We start from the raw sequence: 12,577 nt of genomic DNA, 5'->3' as shown, positions 1-12,577 counted from the left end.
GAACATGAATAATATTCAAGGTGGACGAATGCATTCTCTTTTATAACGTATTGGAACGAGGGTACCCAACATGAACTTGCGCGCCAGGTGTCTAATGGGCCATCATCGTTCCATGGCTCTTGTTCGGTCAGATCTCCCTCCAGAAGACTCAAAACACTTTGTAAAGGCTGGTGACATCTAGTGGAAGCAATAGGAAGTGCCAAAATATTCCTCAGCCCCTGTGTTTTTCAATGGCATAGGTTTAAAGGTAATACAACACATCAGGTATCCACTTCCTGTCAGAAAATGTCTCAGGGTTTTGCCTGCCAAATGAGTTCTGTTATACTCACAGACACCATTCAAACAGTTTTATAAACTTTAGGGTGTTTTCTATCCATATATAATAAGTATATGCATATTCTAGTTACTGGGTAGGATTAGTAACCAGATTAAATCGGGTACATTTTTTTATCCAGCCGTGCAAATACTGCCCCCTAGCCCCAACAGGTTAATTCCAGCTACACTTATATTTACTAGAGGCAGGCTTGATGCTCGATTCAGACATGCTTGTTACAGTGCACACTCAACTGCAAACTTGGTCGTGTCTTGAGGGTGTTAGCTGCATTTCATGTGTTATTTGCCAGTCAGAGTTCATGGTTGTTTTCGTGTTCGCAGTTGCCTGATTCCAACAAACTCTGTCATCTGCTTGACCCCCCCTGTGCCCCTCCTTGGCCATTCTCCTAGCCGACAAATCAATAACTTGCCATTATGAATGTAGACTGTCCATCATGAGCTCCTCAACCAATGGAAATCAATAAAAACAATATTCATCCATATTCATGATCTCAGCCGGTCATACTGCACATATGTTTCTTCTTTTTATCGTGGCGGGGAGCTTTTCTATCAAAACACTATTACGTGGAGGTGAAGAAGAAGAACAGAGAGAGAGAGAGAGAGAAAGAGAAGGAAAGGGTACAGAAGAAAGAAAGGGAGGGGAAAAAATTCAATTTCACCCTAAGACTGAGAAGCCACAGAAGGAAGCAGTTTACAGATTAAAGTAATTTCATTGCATCCACTGATATATTCCTTGGGACAAGGGTTGCGAGGGCACACCTCACGGCCATGAACAGATTCCCCAAAGATGTCTCTGAGCTGGAAGGGCTCAGCCTAGCTCTCTCCTACTAACACCAGATAAACAATCTCTATAAACAATCTCTGAGCGTTTATCAATCTGCTCACTTGTAAACAGGCTTAGGCTGATGACATTTAGAACAGAGCAGATTTAAAAGGTATTAACCTCCACCTCCAAAAATATTGACGTTGTGTATCACCTTGGTAGTCTTGTAAGATTTTTCTTGACTCTCTGAAACATATTTTATTGAAGCACCTGATCTCTGATATCTTACCAGTTTTTTGACTGATACAGTATAGCAATTATATAATAACCCAGCCCTTAAACCTTCAGAATACATTCAGCCAACATTGCATCAATGTAAAAGGGCAAGTACAGGTACTCAAAATATATGCTTCTGCCATTAGTTTTTTACCTTTAGTCAGTTAAGTACAAATTCTTCATTTCAATGACGGCCTAGGAACAGTGTGTTAACTGCCTTGTTCAGGGGCAGAATGACAGATTTTTAACTTGTCAGCTCAGGGAGTCGATCTTGCTACCTTTTGGTTACTAGTCCAATGCTCTAACCACTAGGCTACCTGCCACCCGCTCATTAGGTTTAATGCTGACTTGAAGAGACATATCTTGTTATAGAAAGGCTGTAACATTTAGTTGCTGTAACATTCTAGGCTACATTTAGGCATGCTGGATGGCGGTAATACACATTGTATAGTATGCCTGTTGTTCAGTTTCAATTTACGGTCACAGCTAGCTCATTCATTTTGGTGAGATGTAATCAGGGTTGGGTAGGTTACTCTCTAAATGGAATCCATTACAGTTACCTGTCCAAAATTGTAATCAGTAACTTAACTTTTGAAATACCCAAACTCAGTAATGTAATCTTATTCCATTTAGTTACTTTAAGATTACTTTCCCCTTAAGAGGCATTAGAAGATGTCACGTATACTCCCTCTCCGGCCTCTAGGTCATCAGGCTGCTGATTATCCCTCACACAGGTCACCGTCGTCAAGAACACCAGCGCCTCATGACACTCACCTGGACTCCATCACCTCCTTGATTATCTTCCCACTCCCCTTGGTTCTTTCCTCAGGTGTTATTGACTCTGTTTCATGTCGATGCATTGTTTCGTGTTTATTGTTTTTTTTTTTTTTTTTAAACACTCACTCCCCGTACTTGCTTCCCGACTCTCAGCGCACATCGTTACAGAAGAAGACAAAAATGTATGCTACCAATTGAATGGCATCTATTGCAGGATAAATTAAGTTTATATAGCTGGCCATATATGGATGTTAAATTCTAATTTATGGGTTGGTTATGTAAGCTTCTTCTAACCCATCGCTTTCCACTACAAATAATAATATGATTAAATGATTTCTTTACATTAAAAACCAAAGTCTCAGAACTCCAGTCATTCCATTAAATGTTATACCCCTTGATCTTCAAGAATAGGACTTGGAAGTATAGACCAGCTAAATTGTTTTACCTGAGCATAACCCCAAAACGAAGGACTTATTTTGTTGTCATGGAGGACTAATTGTGCTCATTGATTCGAGTTGAAAAATAAATGATGCGCTCAAGGAATGGCATGCTTTGAGCACTACTGAAAAGTGCTATTTACATGTAAAAAATGAATGTCATATGCTGCATTTACTATAGGCCTATTGTTTACTTTTTTGTTGGTCACACTTTGATATCTTGAAAATATATAGCTGTTTAAAGGGCAAATCCACAAATGAAACAACATCAAAATAGTCGCCCCGCCTCTGTTTTTGGTAAAAAACTAAGGGATGGGCCTGGAGAAAAGCTTCACGGTGGGAACTACACATGCGGAGATCATCCGTTCACCTACTCTGCGTCTCACAAAGACACGGCGGTTGGAACCAAAAACCTCCAATTTGGACTCATCAGACCAACGGACAGATTTTCACCGGTCTAATGTCAATTGCTCATGTTTCTTGGCCCAAGCAAGTCTCTTCTTATTATTGGTGTGCTTTAGTAGTGTTTTTTTCAGCAATTCGACCATGAAGGCCTGATTCACACAGTCTCCTCTTAACAGTTGATGTTGAGATGTGTCTGTTACTTGAAGCATTTATTTGGGCTGCATTTTCTGAGGCTGGAAACTCTAATGAACTTATCCTCTGCAGCAGAGGTAACTCTGGGTCTTCCCTTTGGTGATTTTGGAGCCAGTTTGATCATAGCACCTGATGGTTTTTGCGACTGCACTTGAAGAAACTTTCAAAGTTCTTGACATTTTCAAGATTGACTGACCTTCATGTCTTAAATTAATAATGGACTGTCATTTGTCTTTGCTTATTTGAGCGGTTCTTGCCATAATAGACTTGGTCTGTTACCAAATCTGACTATCATCTGTACAGTGGCTTGCGAAAGTATTCACCCCCCTTGGCATTTTTCCTATTTTGTTGCCTTACAACCTGGAATTAAAATTGATTTTTGGGGGGTTTGTATCATTTGTTTTACATTGATTTACAACATGCCTACCACTTTGAAGATGCAAATGTTTTTTTATGAAACAAGCAAGAAATTAAACAAAAAAACAGAACTTAAGCATGCATAACTATTCACCCCCCCAAAGTCAATACACTGTAGAGCCACCTTTTGCAGCAATTACAGCTGCAAGCCTCTTGGGGTATGTCTCCATAAGCTTGGCACATATAGCCACTCTGACTTTTGCCCATTCTTCAGAGCAAAACTGCTCCAGCTCCTTCAAGTTGGATGGGTTCTGCTATTGAACAGCAATCTTTAAGTCATTCCACAGATTCTCAATTGGATTGAGGTCTGGGCTTTGACTATGCCATTCCCAAGACATTTAAATGTTTCCCCTTAACCTCTCTGGGCTTCAACAGCCAGTTGAATCCCGTGGCGCATTATTCAAATACCTTAGAAATGCTATTACTTCAATTTCTCAAACATATGACTATTTTACAGCATTTTAAAGACAGGACTCTCCTTTATCTAACCACACTGTCCGATTTCAAAAAGGCTTTACAACGAAAGCAAAACATTAGATTATGTCAGCAGAGTACCCAGCCAGAAATAATCAGACACCCATTTTTCAAGCTAGCATATAATGTCACATAAACCCAAACCACAGCTAAATGCAGCACTAACCTTTGATGATCTTCATCAGATGACAATCTTAGGACATTATGTTATACAATACATGCATGTCTGTTCAATCAAGTTCATATTTATATAAAAAAACAGCTTTTTACATTAGCTGGTGACTAGCATGTGACTAGCATTCCCACCGAACACTTCCGGTGAATTTACTAAATTACTCACGATAAACGTTCACAAAAAACATAATTATTTTAAGAATTATAGATACAGAACTCCTCTATGCACTCGATATGTCCGATTTTAAAATAGCTTTTCGGTGAAAGCACATTTTGCAATATTCTAAGTAGATAGCCCGGCATCACAGGGCTAGCTATTTAGACACCCAGCAAGTTTAGCACTCACCAAAGTCAGATTTACTATAAGAAAATTTTTATTACCTTTGCTGTTCTTCGTCAGAATGCACTCCCAGGACTTCTACTTCAATAACAAATGTTGGTTGATGCTGCCACCACCATGCTTCACTGTGGGGATGGTGTTCTCGGGGTGATGAGAAGGGTTGGGTTTGTGCCAGACATAGCGTTTTCCTTGATGGTCAAAAAGCTAAATTTTAGTTTCATCTGACCAGAATACCTTCTTCCACATGTTTGTGGAGTCTCCCACATGCCTTTTGGCGAACACCAAAAGTGTTTGCTTATTTTCTTTAACCTTTCTAGCACAGGCGGTCCGCTAGTGACCCACCTCGACAACATCCGGTGAAATCGCAGAGCGCAAATTTCAAACTACAGAAATATAAATATTTAACATTCATGAAAATACATGTGTAATACATCAAAATAAAGCTTAAATTCTTGTTAATCCAGCCGCTGTTTCAGATTTTAAAAAGGCTTTACGGTTAACCTCTCTAGGCTAGGCGGGACGAATTCGTCCCACCTACGTAACAGCCACGGCTATCCTGTGGCGCGATTTTCAAAACCTTAAAAATCCTATTACTTCAATTTCTCAAACATATGACTATTTTACAGCCATTTAAAGATAAGACTCTCGTTAATCTAACCACACTGTCCGATTTCAAAAAGGCTTTACAACGAAAGCAAAACATTAGATTATGTCAGCAGAGTACCAAGCCAGAAATAATCAGACACCCATTTTTCAAGCCAGCATATAATGTCACCAAAACCCAGAAGACAGCTAAATGCAGCACTCACCTTTGATGATCTTCATCAGATGACAACCCTAGGACATTATGTTATACAATACATGCATGTTTTGTTCAATCAAGTTCATATTTATATCAAAAACCAGCTTTTTACATTAGCATGTGACGTTCAGAACTAGCATATCCCCCGCAAACTTCCGGGGAATTCGCTAACATTTTACTAAATTACTCACGATAAACGTTCACAAAAAGCATAACAATTATTTTAAGAATTATAGATACAGACCTCCTCTATGCACTCGATATGTCCGATTTTAAAATAGCTTTTTGGTGAAAGCACATTTTGCAATATTCTAAGTACATAGCCCAGGCATCACGGGCTCGCTATTTAGACACCCGGCAAGTTTAGCACTCACCATAATCATATTTACTATTATAAAAATGTCATTACCTTTTGTTGTCTTCGTCAGAATACACACCCAGGACAGCTACTTCAATAACAAATGTTGGTTTGGTCCAAAATAATCCATCGTTATATCCGAATAGCGGCGTTTTGTTCGTGCGTTCCAGACACTATCCGAAATAGTAAAGAAGTGTCACGCGCTTGGCGCAATTCGTGACAATAAAATTCTAAGTATTCCATTACCGTACGTCGAAGCATGTCAACCGCTGTTTAAAATCAATTTTTACGACATTTTTCTCGTAGAAAAGCGATAATATTCCGACAGGGAATCTCCTTTTCGGCAAACAGAGGAAAAAATCCCAAAGGCGGGGGCGGTCGGGGTCACGCGCATAAGCTAGTGTCTCTTGATGGGCCACTTGAGAAAGGCGATAATGTGTTTCAGCCTGGGGCTGGAATGACGACATTCTGTTTTTTCCCGGGCTCTGAGAGCCTATGGAAGACGTGGGAAGTGTCACGTTAGAGCAGAGATCCTTAGTAAATGATAGAGATGGAAAAGAAGTTCAACAAATGGTCAGACAGGCCACTTCCTGTAAAGGAATCTCTCAGGTTTTGACCTGCCATTTGAGTTCTGTTATACTCACAGACACCATTCAAACAGTTTTAGAAAATTTAGGGTGTTTTCTATCCATATGTAATAAGTATATGCATATTCTAGTTACTGAGTAGGAGTGGTAACCAGATTAAATCGGGTATGTTTTTTATCCAGCCGTGTCAATGCTGCCCCCTAGCCCTAACAGGTTAAAGCACACCATGCGATTATCTGAGGACAGCGCCCCGCGTACAAAGCCATGAAAAACATTTTTCAACCAGGAAGGTGCAACACGAAAGTCAGAAATAGCGATATAATAAATGCCTTATCTTTGAAGATCTTCTTCTGTTGGCACTCCAAAAGGTCCCAGTTACATCACAAATGGTCCTTTTGTTCGATAAAGTCCTTCTTTATATCCATAAAAACTCAGTTTAGCTGGCACGCTTCAGTCAATAATCCACTGGTTTCCCTCCTTCAAAATGCATAAAAAATGAATCCCAAACGTTACCAATAAACTTATCCAAACAAGTCAAACAACGTTTATAATCAAACCTTAGGAACCCTAATAAGTAAATAAACAATACAATTTAAGACGGAGAATAGTATTTTTGTAACGTAATACCCAGTGTAATACCCAGTGTGTCTATCTGTTTAAATCAGGACATGAGTCTGTGTTGAGTGTTAAGCTTCATCGGCACACACCGAGATGTGTTTGAGTTTCAGGAGGAGTTTTCAAGGACAACGCTATATGTTGTTCCCTATAATTTTCCAAAATGAAAGAGAGAATAGCAGAATGTTCTATCTCTGTTGTGCAGTGATAGGAGAAATGCATCCTTAAATAATTATGATTAATGTATAAAATGTGCCTATGTGACTTGGAGGATATACTGTACTCTATGAAATTTGACTCGAGAACCATGTCCTGGATTTTTAAGAGTTTATATTTTGTGACCTCTTTTTGTTTGTGAGCTGTTGAGCTTCTCTCTTGAGAGGTGTCATTTTAATATAACAATAGCACACTTTTGTATGCTATGTGGCAAAACTGCAACAAGTCTCATAGATGTAGGACAAACAACAGTCCATAATAGATGCTGTTCCAAATTCTCTGGATGAATTTCAGTCACAAACTATCTAAGAAAAGTGTGAATTCTTATCCTTCTCCTTTCTAATTTATTTTACCAGCTTCACAGTAGACAACTCCATCTGAGAACCCAACCCGCCTCTCTTCCCACTAGGGAAAGGAACAAAATCAATTTGCTAGAAACCATATCCACCATTTCCACATATTTAGAGATGGAATAAATAGTTTAAACACATCAATGATTTATTCTCTCTCCTCCAAACTGTGAGAAACCAACCCAAAGAAAGGAACCTGACTGTCATTATCTTGGGGGATCAGAGCCGGCTTTTCACTTCAGCCCTGTGTTAGGATCCACATCAATTTAATATGCCATGGCCGTGCTCAGATCACTATTCTCGGGCCAGATTTAAGCGCAAATCTCGTACTTAGGCCCTAATACAATGAAAATGCATTGGGCAGAGATTGAGAGCCGATATGCCGCTCTCTTAGATCAATTTCCGTTGGAGAAAGGAATAAGAGGAAGGTCGTGGTTATGCCTGGAGCATTGGGAGAACACGTGAGCTAGGGTGAGAGGTGGTGGAGTGGCTGGCTAGAGTGGGCTGAGTATTGGGATTTTAAGTGCTCCTAGCCTAGTAGTAGGACTACTTCAAGACCTATATGTAAGCATTACATACTATATATAAGCATAGAAAATATACAGGATACCACATAGATAATGTATATGCATTATCATTTGAACAAACTTACTGTTCCTAACTAGTAGCCCATAAAATCGAATAATTCAGCAGAAAACTATTGTGGACAGCCTCCCATAGTTTTTTAGTGTGAAATATATGGCGGTGGATTGTTTTAACCCTCACTATGGTTCCAGACTGACTGATGAATGTAGGGTTGGGTAGGCATGTGTTGTGTGCTTGCTCGGCCCTGGTGGGGTGACAGGGATTTATCTGTGTTTTGTCTAGCGTGTTTCGCGATCGTAGGGGAATAACGTGGCATGTTTATGGGGCCATCTCTTTCAATGAATCTCAGCTAGGCTGGAGCTAAATGGGCCCACGTTGAGCAGAAGACAGTGGAGATGGAGGAAGGGGAAGAGGGAGAGGAGGCAGAGGAGCTTATCATGGAAGCCATGTTGGTTTTTGTTGCGTTAGATGTTTTTGTGTCCTAGCTTTTATGTTGAATTGTATTTATTACCGATTAGATTCCTATTGACAGGTTAGATGAATAAATGTGTCTTTCTTATGTAGCCAAATGCACATGGGGGGTCATATAGATAAACAATAGCATTATTAATGTTTTCATGCTAACTGACTGAATATGCGAACTCCATTGAGAGGGATTAGTTTGCCCATATAAACTGTGATTTCCATCTGTCTCCATTTGATGTTAACGTAGACATAAGAATGTCTCTTCTTTCATCCCGTGCTAGCTGTCAGAGTCTCTGAGGAGACTGCTTACTGCTCCCCTGATAAGACAGAAGAAGTTACCCAGAACGTTCACGCAATGATTGAATAACCTTGACAGAACGTTGTGTTCTCCCACCTTATCTGTCAAGACGTAGGGTGGTGGGGTCGGGCTTTTCATAAGTACCTGAGAGCACCTGCCACATCGCAGGCGCAAAGCCATCAATAAATCTCTTCACTAATGCACCGTGGAATCTTTTTCCCCTTCTCTAAAATTAATGCATGATATGTGAGTGCTGCTTGGCAAAAAAAGGCCAGGGATAGGAACATGTTCTTCCCACTATGGTAAAGCTAGCAGGATAAGCCTAACATCCTCCCTCTTTCAGACTTAACCTCTCTACGTAACAGCCAGTGGAATCCTGTGGCGCGTTATTCAAATACCTTAGAAATGCTATTACTTCAATTTCTCAAACATATGACTATTTTACACCATTTTAAAGACAAGACTCTCGTTAATCTAACCACACTGTCCAATTTAAAAAAGGCTTTACAACAAAAGCAAAACATTAGATTATGTCAGCAGAGTACCCAGCCAGAAATAATCAGACACCCATTTTTCAAGCTAGCATATAATGTCACATAAACCCAAACCACAGCTAAATGCAGCACTAACCTTTGATGATTTTCATCAGATGACAATCCTGGGACATTATGTTATACAATACATGCATGTTTTGTTCAATCAAGTTCATATTTATATCAAAAACCATCTTTTTACATTAGCATGTGACGTTCAGAACTAGCAAACATCCGGTGAATTTACTAAATTACTCACGATAAACGTTCACAAAAAACATAACAATTATTTTAAGAATTATAGATAGAGAACTCCTCTATGCACTCGCTATGTACGATTTTAAAATAGCTTTTCGGTGAAAGCACATTTTGCAATATTCTAAGTAGATAGCCTGGCATCACAGGGCTAGCTATTTAGACACCCACCAAGTTTAGCCCTCACCAAAGTCAGATTTACTATAAGAAAAATGTTATTACCTTTGCTGTTCTTCGTCAGAATGCACTCCCAGGACTGCTACTTCAATAACAAATGTTGGTTTGGTTCAAAATAATCCATAGTTATGTTCAAATATCCTCTGTTTTGTTCGTGCGTTCAAGACACTATCCGAAGTGTAAAGAAGGGTGACGTGCCCTTTCCATTACCGTACTTCGAAGCATGTCAACCGCTGTTTAAAATCAATTTTTATGCCATTTTTCTCGTAAAAAAGCGATAATATTCCGACCGGGAATCTGTGTTTTAGTACAAAGAGAGAGATAATAAAAACATGGGGTCGCCTCATGCACGCGCCTCAGTCTCATTGTCCTCTGATAGACCACTTACCAAAGGCGCTAATATTTTTCAGCCAGGGGCTGCCTCGACATCATTCAGCTTTTTCCCGGGTTCTGAGAGCCTATGGGAGCCGTAGGAAGTGTCACGTTACAGCAAAGATCCTAAGTTTTCAATAAAAAGAGTCAAGAAGCCCAAGGAATGGTCAGAGAGGGCACTTCCTGTACAGAATCTTCTCAGGTATTTGCCTGCCAAATGAGTTCTGTTATACTCACAGACACCATTCAAACAGTTTTAGAAACTTTAGGGTGTTTTCTATCCAAAGCCAATAATTATATGCATATTCTAGTTTCTGGGCAGTAGTAATAACCAGATTAAATCGGGGACGTTTTTTATCCGGCCGTGTAAATACTGCCCCCTAGCCCTAACAGGTTAAAGTGCAGCAAATGTTTTAGTGCTCGGTTAGCACAGGCTGATTGCAGGGCTAAGAGTTAGCGTTAGTGACTGCATGGAGTGGCACAGCAGATAACGCCTTCCGGTCTGAACAGGATGTCTGTGTGATGCAGAGGGATTGGCAGAAACTCAGAGCTACTTAGTGTAGATATTCAGTAAGTTCCAGCTTAGTTAACTATGTCCCCTAAATTGTCCAACGCAAAGGCATACCATTGGCTCTAGTTATCTAGCAAGCTGGCACAATTGTGTGTGCTGTAAGTAGGTTAAAATATCATGAGTGTAGAATATTAAACATAAATGTGGGTTTATAATAGTTGCTGCCTTTAAATCATTTTTTAAATTTTTTTCTCCAAGTCAGCAGTAGTAGCATTGATAGTTTTCTAAATTCTCCCTGAAGAAGAAATTGTTATAATGAGCCTTTGCTGGAAACCATATGCCCATTGATATTTGAGGGTTCTCAAGAAAAAACACACACATACATGCAAGAGAATCGTAAAGTTGACAGAAATCATGTGTGTTTGTGTGGTATGTCTGTGTGTGTTTGTGTGTTCCTTAAATCCTGTTAACAATTAACCCTCGCCAACTTCACGCTTCCTCATCCCTTCTTTAAGAACATGCCAAATCATCCTCAGAGCACGTCGTCAGATATTTGTCAGCCGAGCTGGCCTCCATCCCTCTTTCTCTGCCTCTCTTCACCCCATCATGGTCATATGTCTTCTTCTCTACGAGACAGAGAGATGATTCATCAAAGGGGTAGACAGAAGCCATTTATTACTGCACCTTTAATAATGCGCATAGAAACCCACTATGGTCTTCTTTCTTTCTCACTAGCGAATGGATAGCCTAAAACCTCTAAGGGATATGCATATCTTTATGGGAAAATCCTATAACTCTATACCAATTCACTGTTCCAACCACCCACAACACTCGCGGACCCACAAACACACACACTGCAAGAATAGAAAATGAAGACACTAAAGCATGGAATCAAATTAAGTGGTTATTTCGAAGTACTGTAATGCGACCAAGGTTTTTTTTGTATTTCTCTTGAGTGCATGAGATGCTTACTATTCAATGCAGTGCTCTCTCCTCTTCTTCTCTTTCCCCCTCTCCTCCTTTCCCGCTCTCCTCATCCTCTTCTGTAGTTCTACTCTTGCATCCTAGGAGTTGAGCACATTGCATGTTAAGCGATACCATTTCTGCGTGTTACTGACATGTTGTGGTAATGCTGGTGTGTTCGGAGCAAGAAAACGACAGTGACTGAACATGTTCTGACTGAGAGTTGGATGGCTTCATGTCTCCAAAAGGACTTAATGAGGACTTTCCCATTAGCCATTTCCTGTGAACGCCATCTGATTATTTTATTATTATGACAACGACTGTTGGGTATTGGAACATATGTTTTGTCTACCAGATATGAATGGGTATATAATGATATGGGGTGATCGAGGAAAGATAGAGGGAGATACTGGGTGATTGGATAGAGAAGGAGGGAGAGAGGATGATGAGAAAAGGAGAAAGGGAAAGGAAAGGGCATACTTAGTCAGTTGCACGACTGAATGCATTCAACCAAAATGTATAAGAGGGGGAGATGGATGAAGAGAGCGAGAGAATTAGCAAAGAAAAAGGAACAGGGGATGACACAGTAGATGAACCGAGTGAGTTAGAGAGGGGGAGAAAGAATGAGAGCATCAACGAAGGTAGATGGAGGTAGTGAATATTAAATGAGAGCAAAATGGGGGCATGTTCTGGTTCTCTATGGTTTGTTGATAACTCAGTGGCCTGTTTTGCTCGGTATAGTGTTGTTCATGCTTGGATGCGTTGTCTAGCATGAGTAGGCCCCAGCAAGGTAGTGACAGGGGTGCCTGAGAAGTGCCTGTCCTAAATTCTAACCCTGGTATGGCCAGAGGGGGTTTATATGCCACCAGCTAGTGTGGTATGTAAATGTCACTGGAGTCAAC

The 12,577-nt window shown here is 40.2% G+C and overlaps 1 protein-coding gene and 1 long non-coding RNA gene across 5 annotated transcripts in view; one reads left to right on the top strand and one right to left on the bottom strand.

The window, feature by feature from the left end:
- LOC106577482 (protocadherin-7) overlaps positions 1-12,577 on the top strand; it is a 223,658-nt gene that overhangs the window by 161,191 nt on the left and 49,890 nt on the right. The window lies entirely within an intron of this gene.
- LOC123728723 (uncharacterized) overlaps positions 10,476-12,577 on the bottom strand; it is a 3,762-nt gene continuing 1,660 nt past the window's right edge. The window contains exons 2-3 of the long non-coding RNA XR_006760459.2: positions 11,685-11,776; positions 10,476-11,338 (exon numbers count right to left, since the gene is read on the bottom strand). This is a non-coding gene — a long non-coding RNA (uncharacterized LOC123728723). The remainder of the gene's footprint in view (positions 11,339-11,684; positions 11,777-12,577) is intronic.

The sequence above is a fragment of the Salmo salar genome, chromosome 18 (assembly GCF_965601325.2).
Source record: "Salmo salar chromosome 18, fSalSal1, whole genome shotgun sequence".
Taxonomy (NCBI): domain Eukaryota; kingdom Metazoa; phylum Chordata; class Actinopteri; order Salmoniformes; family Salmonidae; genus Salmo; species Salmo salar.
The sequence above is the reverse complement of the archived record's forward strand: the minus strand, read 5'-3'. Positions and strand labels throughout refer to the sequence as shown.